A 13,022-nucleotide genomic window follows, 5' to 3' on the forward strand; every position below is an offset into this window, starting at 1 on the left:
CGCTAGAGCCCAAGAGGATGCCACACTCCGAGTGGAGTGGGCCGTCACACCAAGGGGGCATGGTCGACCCTACTGCTGTTAAGCCAAAGCAATGGCGTCCACTATCCAGTGAGACCCCTTCAGCTTCCCACCATGACAGACAAAGAGCTGGTCTGAGGTCCTGAACACTGTGTTCCGTCTACGTAAGCATGGAGGGCGCGTACTGGACAGAGCAGTGCCAAGGCTCGGTCTGCCTCCTCCAAAGGCAGCGCTTGCAGGTTCACCACCTGGTCCCGGAAGGGAGTGGTGGGAACCTTGGGCACATATCCAGGCCGGGGTCTCAGGATCACGTGAGAGTTAGCCGGCCCGAATTCCAGGCACGCTTCGTCAACCGAGAATGCCTGCAGGTCCCCTACCCTCTTGATGGAGGCCAATGCAACCAGGAGCACTGTCTTCATTGACAGGAACTTAAGCTCCACTGATTGCAGAGGCTCAAAGGGAGCACTCTGCAGGGCAGTTAAAACCACTGAGAGGTCCCAAGAGGGAACGAGAGGAGGGCGAGGAGGATTTAGTCTCCTCGCTCCTCTCAGGAACCTGATGATCAGGTCATGCTTTCCCAAGGACTTACCATCAACTGCGTCGTGATGTGCGGCAATAGCGGCAACATACACTTTCAGGGTGGAGAGAGACGGCCTTTGCTCCAACCCTTCTTGCAGGAAGGAAAGCACGACACTGATCGGGCATTCCGTGGGTTCTTGTTGTTTAGAGTTGCACCAGTTGACGAAGAGGTTCCACTTCAACGCATAGACATGTCTCGTGGACGATGCTCTAGCGGAAGTGATGGTAGCCACCACCGCTGGTGGTAGGGTACTCAAACCTACCTCCTCCCGTCCAGGAGCCACACGTGGAGGTTCCAAAGATCGGGACGAGGGTGCCAAAGGGTGCCCCGTCCCTGAGAAAGCAGGTCCTTCCTCAGAGGAATTGGCCAGGGAGGTGCTGTCGCGAGGAGTACTAGTTCTGGGAACCAGGTGCGGTTGTGCCAATACGGGGCAACCAATATTACCTGCTCCTCGTCCTCCCTGATCTTGCGCAAAATCTGCGCAAGAAGGCTCACTGGGGGAAACGCATACTTGCGTAGGCCCCGCGGCCAGCTGTGCGCCAGTGCATCCATGCCGAGCATGCCCTCGGACAGGGAATAGAACAGGTCACAGTGGGACGAGTCGTGGGAGGCAAACAGATCTACCTGCGCGTCCCCGAACTGATCCCAAATCAGCTGGACCGACTGGGGATGGAGTCTCCATTCTCCAGCGAGAGGCCGAAACCGAGATAGCTCGTCGGCCGCCTGGTTCAGGTGTCCCGGGATATAAATGGCTCGAAGCGACCTCAGATGCTTCTGACTCCATAAGAGGAGGTGGCGGGCGAGTTGTGACATATGGCCGGAGCGTAGACCACCTTGACGGTTGATGTACGCTACTGTGGCGGTATTGTCTGATCGGACTAGTACGTGTTGACCCTTGAGCAACGCCCGGAAGCGGTGCAGGGCAAAGCATACATCCAGCAACTCGAGGCAATTGACATGCCAAAGGCGCTGGGGTCCTGTCCAGGAGCCCGCGGCAGCATGTCCATTGCACATGGCGCCCCAGCCCGTGGTGGAGGCATCTGTTGATACAACAACATGCCTGGAAGCTCGTTCTAAGGGCACTCCGGCCCGTAGAAAATTGAGGTTCACCCTTCGCCAGTAGGGTGGCGACCTCCGCTCTCATGACAGGGGCATTGCCACCGACCATAGTGAAGCGAACTCCCCTATAGCGGGGAGGAGACCGCGCGAACTGAATCGCGTAGCCAAACCTGATGGTCCTCGCGACCCAGCGGGACAGACCGGGAAGCTCTAACCAGGCTCCCAGGAACTGTACCAGCGGGGTTCATGCGAACCACAGACGTACCCTCGGTGGTGCAGCGAGGCGGAATGACTGGCCCAGGCGAGGGTGGCATAGCGGCCCTGTGCGGGGGCACGGTCATTAGCCGCGTCCTGCCAGAGGAGGCCAGGGGAGGACCAGCGTCCCACGGGGGCGTGCTCTGGCAGGGGTCTGGCGACAGAGGGGGATGAGAGGAGCGTGGCCCGTGGGCGGCGCGTGCTGTCATCCATAGCCTCTTGGGGCTCAGAGAAAGAGCATCAGTTCTTTTGAACGAGATTCTCCCCCAGCCCTCCACCGGGGGATGTGCAGAAGCCCGAGTCCGCTTCTGGAGCGATCGAAGACTGTTGGGCGCAGTCCTCAACCACACCGCCGACCAAGCTGCCCGTCTCAAGAGTGCTGCTTAGGCTGGCGTGGCAGTTTAAGGGGCGGAGACGGGCAGCGCCGCTCTCCTGCGACCTCCTTCTGCTCAGGGCCGGTGAAGGCCCGAGGGGATGAGCCGCATGGAGGTGACCTTGGCGGGAAGCAGACTAAGGAGACCACACGGATGGATGACCATCAGTGTAGACGGACCCGAGTCTGCTTCTGGTGGCCGAAGCCATCCCACCGAAGAGCCCAGCCTGGGACATGGGGGAGCCGAGAAAATGAATTCTCGGACCCCCTCACATCAACCTGGCTAAGCCCATGTCTGGACCAGTCTAGTGGACACCACCTGACCCAGGATCACGCAGGTACCGATGTCGCCCGAGAGCGAGGTCAGTAATGTGCGCGGCGGAACGACCAGGCCGGGCATGGGAGGCATAGCGTCCTAGCAAGGGGGCGTGGTAGAGTTTCCGCGTTCTGTCAGTGTTGGCCAGGGAAGGACTAGCGTTCCACTGCGGCCGGTTCTGACAGAACTCCCGAGTCAGCACTGCCTCGAAGGTGAAGGCGACACACAGGACCGCATGCCTGTGTCACAATAGTGACAGAGAACATACAGACCAAGATCGCCTCACGATCAAAGGCAGCGAAGGCGGAGGACGAAAAGTCACGTGGACTCCCGCGGGCCGGAAGCGTCCTGATGCATGTCTGGGAAACCTACAGCGCTCGGGGGGAGGGCGGCGCCACTCCAACCGATGCTTTCAGCTGCCCGGGAAAGCATGGCCATCAGCTCTGGATCTGACTCGACTAACGCTGACACTCCAGAGGGAGGCAACGCAGTCGAATCCTCATTTCCAGAGGAATCAAGCCCGCCTTGTGATGCTGTGAGTGCATGACACCACCTGCTGGAGTCCCAAATGAAAACACTGGGTCCCCGAGAGGAACCAGGCACACACGGAAGCCTCACGGTTTGCGATGTGGAGGGGGGCGTGGCACGAGGAATGCTCGTCGGTATTATACCACACTGTAACCCTCAGATCACCCTGGCCACCAGCCAAAATATCCCCACTCGTAGGAAGAGATAGATTGGGGTGTGGCAGAGGGGACTCTACCCACACGGAGATCATTGAGTCTCGATCTATAAACATCGCGATGGTCACGTTCCCGCAAAGAAAACGCAACTCATCCACGAGCGCTGCCGAGCGTGAATAAGCCCAACACGCGAAACAGCACTCGTGACCGTTAGGCAGATGAATCACGCCACATCCAGTAAATACACGGGCGAGCCGTCTTGAAAAAGACGTGCCGCGTGCAGCTCTTTTAGAGAGAGGAAAAGCTCAGCAGAGTGCTGAAGCGCCCAAGGAGAAACACACACACTGTCGGCAGATCACTGCACAGACCAGCAGCAGGCAATGCGATCTCGCTGGAACACGCCGTCACACCAACACACTGAAGAGACGCTCGTCTCGTAGATTGAAGATGATACAGAATGGCTTGTAGGAGTGAAGAAAACTCTTGGCTCCGAAGCGAAAACATATCTGCATGTTGCTCGCGCACTTCCTTATATACCCCCAGGGTGGGGCGGAGTTACGCTATGCAAATTCCGCAGACCCATGGCATTTCATTGCCATTGGCTCGTTTTATATACTCGAAGATGACAGGCTTTCTAAGCGAAACCCCATTCGTCGTCATCCGACGTAACTCGGAGTGACAACGAAAGGGAACCAAGGTTACGTTAGTAACCGAGTACGTTTTAAATACACAATAACCATGTTAATAATATATTATCAGCAGCTAGACATATTTTAACCATGTTCATACTTTGGAACTTACAAACTTAATTGTTTTCACAAGAAACATATTTTACTGTAATAAATGCATTTCTAAATGTTTCTAAATTTTGCTAAATTTAAAGATGCAAATAGTTAATAATAAACTTATTTATGGGTTCAGGACTTAGGACGTAGTCCAGGTATTAGTAATCTGTGTTTCAGAAAGCCATTTAAAAAAAAAAAAAACTACAATTAACTATTCTATAAGGCCTACTCCTGCCTTAATTTAAACCCTGTTCAGGAAACCACTCCTTAACGTTTAGTTTTCCCATATGCAATTTGAGTTTACACTCTGATGTGTTAAACCTGTGTAAAATGAGAGCATTTTTTCAGTGTTTTGTGGAAATCATTTAGAAAATTGGAATGTGTGTCAAAACAATGTGTTAAACATTTTGAGAAATGTGTCTTTGTTTTAATAACTGAATGCATGGTTTGGGAAATTGTGCCAAATGAATCATAGTGTGTTAGCAACCGAGAAAAACTGAGCACTGCCACCTGTCATATGAGAAAACATCCTGCAGGGGGAATAAAGTCAAATGCTTCGTCATCCATGTCTTTATGTTGGTTTTCCTAAAAATCACATGACTTTAAGAAAATGGGTGTTGACTTCAGAACCCTATAAATAAGTGAGCTGGTCCGGTTATTTGTCTAGTTCTCCTTATCATCTGAAGAAGGACAGACTGTTTATCGGATCATATTGTAAGTAGATCCATTTTACTGAATTATAATCTTAAACTGAATTATGTCTGACTGTGAAGACATTCTTTGTATATGACTTTAGGACATACCATTTTATATGCTAAGTATTAGCATTTATCTTCATAGTGTAATATTAAATTACATTTATTGATGTTAATCTTAATCAATAATGAAGTACTGCAAATATAAAATTTGCTAATACCGACACCTATAAAATAGCTTTAAGGTGAGTGGGAGATGTAATGTTCCCATCCATTAAAAATAAATATTTTTTTATGTTATGTCTATTTTGGTATTATTTAGCATCAAATTGCCTTGTAAACTGAAAGACCCACACCGTGAAACAGTTAAGACAGAATCTCAGTTGTTATCAGAAAGGTAAGACCATCATTATTCAGTGTCATCTGTCTTAAATTGTAACATTCTGTTCCTTTTGCTTTTTCTGTTATTTATTAATCCCGATTCAACCCATTCCAATCCCTATTTAACACATCAGAGTGTAAACTCAAGTAATCTGTGTCCTTTGCTGGGACATTAGGACATTTCTCACCACTTTTTGAGTCGATATTGTCCGTCCCCAACAGTTTTTGAAACATCTACCTAATATAAAAGAAACAGGACATCCTCAGACCTCAGCCATATGAAGATAAGGCATCATGCCTCAGACTTAAAGGCTTCAGTCATTGGACAAAACAGCATCGCGCCTCAAACTGAAAAGCTTCAGGTCTCAGGAAAAACAATGTCAGGTCTCGTATTAGCCATCAGACGAAACAGCCTCAGACAAAAAAGCATCAGACATAAAGGTATCGGGCGTAACAGACTCAGTTGGAGTTTGGAGGTTCGCATTGCCCCGCCCCATGTGACTTCCCATGTACGCGGTCCATAGCTCGAAAGAACGCTTTAACTTTATGATAGTTTGCCAACATACAAGCTAGCTATATATATATATAAAACTTATGACGGGTTACTTACCTCCTCCATCAGCCGCTCTTGTATTTGTACCACTTCTGTTCTGATCTGAACTGCGTACTTGTGACGTCACATGGGGCGGGGCAATACCAACCTCCAAACTCCACCTGAGTCCGTTTCGCCCGAAGCCTTTATGTCTGATGCCGCTTCGTCCGATGCCTTTTAGTCTGAGTCCGTTTCACCCGATGCCTAATACGATACTTGACACCTGACATTGCTTTTCCTGAGACCTGAAGCTTTTCAGTCTGAGGCGCGATGCCGTTTTGTCCAATGACTGAAGCCTTTTAGTCTGAGGCATGATGCCTTGTCTTCATATGGCTGAGATCTGAGGATGTCCTAAAATGTACACCGTACTACGGATGATTAGCAATTCCTTCGTTTGTGTTAAATAAGAGGCGATCTGGAATGTATTGGGCTGGATTTCCCGATAACGTTGTCTTTTAGCATGCTACGAAGACCTAAAGCAAGGGTCTCCAACACGTCGCTCGCGAGCAACCAGTAGGCCTAGCTCATGACCTGATTGGAGGTAGCCTACTTTTCATCTAATCAGAGTGAGCTAATAGAGCTATATTGACAGTTGTCCCACCCCCTCCAATGCAAATCAAGTTTGACATATCGGCCGTGAGGCTATTATTTTTATTTATTTATGAACATGCAAATGGCAGTGTTTCGCTAGATTCATTCTACCATGGTGGGACGCCACTCCAAAATTCATCCCCACCACGGCTGCAGCTTCTGAGTGACGCCAGACATTGTGATATAGCCTTCTGCTTACTATTCTGGTTATTGTTAAGCCCCACTAAAGGCATTAAAAACTGTGTAAAGCACCATAAAGTTTTCGTCCACTACATTTCAAGACTTCTGAAGCCATTCGATAACTTAATGTGAGTTAGAATGAATATTTAAGTCGTTAAGTTAAAGTTAAAGGAACTCATCTCTCGTTCTCAGTCATTCTCCATTCAGCATTCAAACAGTGCGCCGCGTTCGGTTAAAGCAAGGGTCTAAAGCAGCGGTTCCCAAACTTTTTTTCCTGCGCACCCCCTTCTATGTCCCAACCGGGTTGGCGCACCACCAATCCCCACTTCAAAAAAAACCCCGCAACAAAGCTTTGTTTTATCGCCATATAAAGACTCAGGTTTAATCATGCGCAAATAACCATAACACGCATGACAACAACATCAACAAAGTTTCAATATAATCCAACAAAGCTACGCACAAGCTTCCACTTTTAAGAGGACGAGTGACAGACACAGGCTCAGTAACAGAAAGCTGAAAGCTAAATGACCGTGGAGGGTCCGTGTAACGCTTTGCAGTTCTCTGTTCAATTTGCACCATCAAAATTAACCAAATGAAAAATTGGCTTTAAACTTTCATTTTCCATTTCTTTGGAATAATTCACAAACAGATAATTGTTTCTCAGTTTAATTTTCAATTCTACAAGCTGGGTTATTCTACAAGCCGAGTCTGATTTTTGAACAAACATAAAAAATTACTCATTGCTGTGATTTTCCATTTCTCTGTGTTTTGCTCGCGGTTGGACCGTACCAGTTCCACTGGGGGGTGGAGCCCTATGGGTGGAGCGGGGGTGGGGGATGTGGATGCATTAACCATAGGCATTAGAGCGCTGTAGCAGTGTGTGTATGGCATGTCTGAGTCTGTCCATGATTTATCGCAGTGGTGTAGTCTACGTGATACGCAGGTAAAAAGCTTGAGGATACGTAACAACTTCGTTTTGTGTCAGAACTTTCACACTTTCATTCATAAATTCACCTCGTCTGTGTTTGCGAAGCGACATGGATCGAATCGCGGAATCACAGATGGAGCTTGCTAAGCAGAACGTCACGGAATTTGGCTATTTTTGAATGAATAAATCAAAAGTAGGGCTGTACTGTACAATGAATCAAATCCCGATATGGACTAGTGTATATGAATATTAAAGTTAAAAGAGACTGCAATTGTTCTACGCGTCTCTGGGAATGAGCGCTCAATGTGCTCCACTACGCACACCAGTAGCGGTTTTTGGCACGGGCGAACCGGGCAATCGCCCGGGGCGGCATTTTTGGGGGGGGGGGGCGGCGCCGCCGGCACGAGCAGAAAAAATAAATAAATATGCATCGCAAAGCGGTTTTCTATTATCTATCATTTCACTGTGTGGGGAATTGGCAAATTTGCGCCCTCTGCAGCTGCAGGCGCCCCTGCTTGCTGAGAAGATGCCGTGCACAGAAGCTGTTTGTTTGAGAAGGGGAAAGGGGAGGGGGCGCGGAGGCGCGGGCGCGGATGACAGTTCACCTCTGGGTCTCTCCCAAATGGAACGGACAAGGGGGGGGGACGGGGGATCCATATAGTTATCGAAGTCAGTCACACCTCGACTTTCTTCCAAATAACGCACATTTCATTCAGAATATTATAAATACAGGCCTCTATATTTCCTGAACATTTTTGTTTTTCTGAATTGTCTGAATGGCTAATAAAAATAGGTAATACAAAACGATTACTTGGTCACCACCACCAAGGTGAATTGGTTTAGTCTTGACTTCTGGTCGTGACTCGTCGTGAGCATAGACAGTATAAGAAGTGGACAGAGCCATCTCATTGGATCTCAATTGAGACAAGTGAAGCCCATTTTTAGCGATTTCTTAGCACTTCCTTTCCTGACGCGCAGACTCAAACAGAGCTTGACGACGTAGATGTCACGTGAGCATCTCGTCTGTCTTCTAGTGGCTGTGGCACGAGAAATCTGAATCATTCCCTTCCGAAACTTGCAGAGACGGAGAGTGTGAGTATGAGCTGTCAATGATCTTGGAGCAGGAGAAACTTTTGCCAAGTATTCTGATTAATTATTTTGTCATTTCGCCTCCACGTCTCCCCGATTGCCCGCGAGTTTCTCCTCCCGTCCATACAGTAATCTCTCTACTGTGCGACAGAGAGTCGCGTGGTTATGACGCAATCGTTAGCCTACTTTTACAAAAACGGCTTCTACGGGGCCATAACATAAGCTACAAGGTAATGGAGCATTTTATACATTGTCGTGTTTCTTTAGAAATAAACAATGGACAAATGGAGTCTTCAAACGCCTCAGATGTAAAGTTATTCGCTGTCAAAGTGACGCCAAAATGAATGGGAGTCAATGGAATGCTAACAGCAGGTGAAGTTCTGCTACAAGATGGTGGCACGCGGCCGGCTTCAACTTCCGGTCGACTTCCTTCCCGCTTGGTCGTGAGTGACAGTTGGTATGGGGGGGATCAGGGGAAATCTGTTGATTGTCGATGTCGAGTGCCAAATAAGAGATGGACAAGAAAGGTCAAAGCCATCAGGTGCCCAATTTAGAAACGAGCGAAAGATAAAGGTATGCAACTATGTTTTCTCTGTATGATTACGGTATCCATGTCATGAATGAAGGGGCAATATTAATTGGTGGGTATAACTCTTATTTGTTAGCCTTTTTGCTATGATTCTTGCTATGCTTAACAATAATTCGGTTTTAACTCAAACACGAGATCTAATTTCACCATAATATTGTGCTTTGCAACAAAACTGTTACAAGTTCATTATAATATCTTATGTCATTTTAATACTTTAGTAATATAACGTCTTGTTTTCTGGGGAATAAATAAAAATTTAGTTTTTGCTTAAAACAAGCAAAACATGATCTGCCAATGGGGTAAGAAAAATTATGTCCAAATTGGGGGGGGCGCTCTAAGGGGGTCTCGCCCAGGGTGTAATTCAATGTAGAACCGCCACTGACGCACACACACACACACACACACACACACACACACACACACACACACACACACACTGAAGCACGCGTGACTCACGCTCGTGGTGTTTTCAGGTTATACAGTATACTCACTACAAAAAACTAGGCACCACTGATTTATCGACATGTCAGACAGTGGCACGCGCCAGCTTTCAGACACGACATTCTTCTCTTCTTTAGTTCTTTTGAGGCAGTTTCTTTCTATCGTGTAATTTTAATAACAACTGTCAAGACAAGAGCATATTATTGTAACACTTGAGTGGTTGTTAATGCGCAAGAGCGAATCTCTTCGCAGGCGAATTTCCTTCTCTCTCACATGAATGTCGGGTCGCACTTTCAAAATTCGCTCTGCATTCGCTGACTCGCTGAGATATTGCGCGTGCACGCTCAATCTTGGTCCTTTTGACTCAATCTCCATACTTTTTATATAATTATCTAACCTCTTTTATTTAATGTAATTATTTAATGTAATTATAAGTTGTCGACAAACAGAATAAGCCATCACCGATTAAATAACATAAGGATTTATTAATAGCTATTATAAGTCATCATTATTAGTAGGCTAGCCTAATTATTGTTTTAGGTCAGTGATGGAGTAGCCTACTCGAGTCCTGGACTCGAGACTCTATTCTCTGGACTCGTGACTTGACTTGGACTCGCGGACTGATGACTCGTGCTTGGACTCGGACTTGAGGATAGCCTAAAATCGGACTTGAGCAATCATCAAATGAATGACGTTGGATGAAGTTTCTGACCAAATAGGTTATAAAATTTTGATATAAGATGTTACACTTTTCCTGTTTTTTTTCCCGCATAAGAACGAGCAGAGAGCCCCGGCCGTGCGCGCACTAGACATGTGCCGGTATTCGGTAATGCGATAAATCGCGGTAATGAATATGCACGATATTGTTATCGCGGGCACTTCAAAATACCGTGAAAAATAATAGATCTGAATTTAGATTTTTAGAACGCGCATTATAGCTTATTTTCCATCAACCGCTTAAACAAACACTGCGTATATGCTGCGCGAAACACGTGCGCACTCTGATGTAAACAATCGCCACGTGTATAAGCATGCGGCCGGTGCGCATTTCTAGTCTAACGTAAACAGTCCTCACATGGAGAAGCAGCATGGTGGAAGGAGGAACGCCGCCGCCTACAGTCTATGGCCGCCGCCGATCTATCCGGATCCATCCCGCTTCTAAAAGCAGAGCTGCCAACTCGACGCATTCAGCGCGAGACTCTTCACACGCTCACGCCACACATCTGTTTTCTCACGCAGAGAAAAATCGCGGAGCAAAGAGGACACGAAGACCGTCAAACAAGACAGAGCAGGTTACTTTTGATATGAAACAGGAGAACAATTGTGTCACAGAAAGTTACATTTAACCCATTTAATGACTAGCAGCATGTTAGATGACTAAAACAAATTGATAAAGAGGAGTATTTTGCTGAATATTTTCACTGCACTTTTTTACATATTTATTATATTTTTACTTGTGTCATTACATAATTGTTATTATAATGAAAACCACATTATATTTGATTTAATTAGTTATTTGTAACCTTTAATAATACCAGCTGATAAGGCTCTATATGGTTACATAGCATTATGTGAGGTTTTTTTTTCATGAGAAAAAAATAACTTGTGGGCTATCTACTGTAGCCTTCCTAATATTTATCCAAAATTAGTCAATATTGAATCAAGATTTAAATCAAATCCCAAGTATTGAATTGAAATCGTTAAATTTGTGTTAAGCAATACAAACAGTAGCCTACCAGTCATTGTATCATGTAATCATTGTATGTAATCAATTAAAATATCGTGATAATACCGTATACCGTGATAAAAGCTCACTCAATTAATCGCAGCATGAAAATGTGATACCGGCACATGCCTAGCGCGCACTCATCATCTTCAGACGCTACAGCGCTCTAATGCCTATGGTTAATGCATCCACATCCCCCACCCCCCGCTCCACCCCCCACTCCACCTCCCAGTGGAACTGGTACGGTCCAACCGCGAGCAAAACACAGAGAAATGGAAAATCACTGCAATGAGTAATTTTTTATGTTTGTTCAAAAATCAGACTCGGACGCAACAACCCAGCTTGTAGAATTGAAAATTAAACTGAGAAGCAATTATCCGTTTGTGAATTATTCCAAAGAAATGGAAAATGAAAGTTTGAAGCCAATTTTTCATTTGGTTAATTTTGATGGTGCAAATTGAACTGAAAGAACTGCAAGCGTTACACGGACCGTGGAGCTAGCATCATCATCATCATCATAACACAACGGTTTTGGAAATTAGAACGACAGTACATTGAATTAAATTGCAATGAAGTTACAAACGATCCACAACATTACAGAGAATATAAAATAAATAAAAACGAGGATCAATCTGAAACTTTTCAAGTGCAACAATAAAATTAGCCTACACACGATAACAAAGAGCATAGGCTCAAACATAAAATAAATTAAAAGAGGATAAAAGAGGATCCATCTGGAACTTTTCAAGTGCAGCGCAAAAGTTGCTCAGCCTGCAGCGAGAGAGAGAGGGAGGGGGGTGGGAGACGGGGAGGGGGATGTGTTAGTAGCCTACCCAGTAGGCCTATATGTGTAGCAATAAGACCATCCTTAAAAATATTCTTGTTTGCCGTAACCCGACCGACCCTGTCAATTTAGGACCGACCCAATTAATTTTTTTCCCTTTTAGTCCGACCGACTTGCCGGTTGTAAACTTAGGTTAAGACCGACGGATTTTTTTTTTACTCTTCAAACAACTAATACAAATGCAATAAAATGATATTATTATATTTTAGTAAGTATTGTAAATATAAATTGCCCATAGGCCTACGTACAAGCGGCTACGCTCATTCTTTTAAATAAAAATGCTAATGCTACCACATCTTTACATTACTATTGGGCAATTCCAGCGTTATGGACGTGACATTTGCAGTCAAAACTTGAAATATAAATATCAGAAAATGCGTTTAATAGTAATATATTGAAACGTCTGTTTACATCCATACTCCCTTAATATAGGAGTCCAGATGTTAGAAAAATATCAGTAGGGTATACCCATGCGTTTTATATTTAATATGAGGGAAATACACTTGCGTTACGGTCCGGACGTGACACAAAAAATCTTTAACTTTTAGGTGGTAAAATAAATAAAATATGTTTTAGTAATTCTATGAATTACACTGTGCAAACCAAAAGTAATATACCCACCGGATGAAGAAGGGTTGGCTCTCCACAGAACATAATATATTCATTTTATTTTATTTTTCGTGTTCGCATTTATAAGAAACATGTTACGGACGTGAACGCTCTGAAAGCGGCACTACAATTAAAACTTTCAGATGAGATTTCAAACAGGCATTTAAAATACCAAATATTAAGGATTGGCATATCAAGCAAAATAATATTCGATGGTTGATCGAAAATCGAATCTCTCCCCCCACATGCTCACCGGCAACGCTCCGACATTAAATTTCTCTGAAGCCT

Source organism: Abramis brama (genome assembly GCF_963993115.1).
Source record: "Abramis brama genome assembly, chromosome: 24".
In the NCBI taxonomy this organism is placed as follows: domain Eukaryota; kingdom Metazoa; phylum Chordata; class Actinopteri; order Cypriniformes; family Leuciscidae; genus Abramis; species Abramis brama.